The sequence below is a fragment of the Otolemur garnettii genome, unplaced genomic scaffold (assembly GCF_000181295.1).
Source record: "Otolemur garnettii isolate 467f Iridium unplaced genomic scaffold, OtoGar3 scaffold00023, whole genome shotgun sequence".
Lineage (NCBI taxonomy): Eukaryota > Metazoa > Chordata > Mammalia > Primates > Galagidae > Otolemur > Otolemur garnettii.
This window is the reverse complement of record NW_003852418.1, coordinates 7990925-7992194: the sequence shown is the minus strand read 5'-3', so window position 1 is coordinate 7992194 and position 1270 is coordinate 7990925.

Below are 1270 nucleotides of genomic sequence, written 5' to 3'. Positions count from 1 at the left end.
GGCTGATGCAAGAGAATCACTTAAGCCTAAGAGTTGGAGGTTGCTGTGAGCTGTGACACCAGAGCACTCTACCCAGGGCAACAGCTTAAGGCTCCATCTCAAAAAAAAACAAAGCCTGAGTGGCATCACAGGCTTAAGTGATTCTCTTGCCTCAGCCTCCCAATTAGCTGAGACTACAGGCACCCGCTACAACACCCGGCTATTTTTTGGTTGCAGTTGTCATTGTTGCTTAGCAGACCTGGGCTGGGTTCGAACCTGTCACCCTAGGTGTATGTGGCCGGCGCCCTTGCTGACTAAGCCATGGGCGCTGCCAATGGGAAAGGTTTTTAACAGGGTAGAAGAATGCTATCATTTTCACATAAAAAAGAAATCACTTTGGGGGCAGCGTCTGTGGCTCAAAGGAGTGGCGTGCTGGCCCCATATGCGGGAGGTGGCGGGTTCAAACCCAGCCCTGGCCAAAACTGCAAAAAAAAAAATCACTTTGGTTGATGCAGGAAGCCTAGAACTACAGGAGAAATGAAAAGGTGGGGAGACAAGGCAAGTTGTCTGGGTGAATGATGAAAACGGCTTGGTTTAGTGTTGTTGTGATGGAGAGGGGTGTATAGATGTAGAATATCTAGATACCAGGATTTTCTGAGCATGGGTATGAGAAACAAAAGGAAGTTAAGGATGACCCTGATGTTACTGAGTAAGCAGTGGGCAGAAGCTGGTGCCACGATCTAAGGTGGAAAAGAATGGGAGAGGAGCAGAACTCGGTACTGGAGTGGGGCAGGGGGATGATCAAACATGGATCTAGCTGAGAGGAAGAGAGGGAGAAAGCCAGAGAGGGCTGTGATGTCCTCATGGTTCCTGGCTGGGGACTGACAAGCCTTGTTAGACCAAAGCCTGTGCTATGTTGGAACCTCAGAGACTATAGTATGAGGGCATCTTAGAAAAATTCAAGAGTTGGAGTTTATTGGCTACTTCTTTTGTTAGTTTGTTTTGAGACAGCATCTCACTTTGTTGCCCCTGGTAGAGTGCTCTCATGTCATAGCTCACAGCAACCTCATACTCTTGGGCTCAAGCGATTCTCTTGCCTCAGCCTCCCAAGTAGCTGGGACTACAGGCGCCAACCAAAGCGCCTGGCTATTTTTTTAGAGATGGAGTCTGCTCTAGCTCAGGTTGGTCTCAAACCTGTGAGCTCAGGCAATCCACCCATCTTGGCCGCCCAAAAGTGCTGGGATTATAGGCGTGAGCCACCTCGCCCAGCCTGGCTACTTCTTTTTTTTTT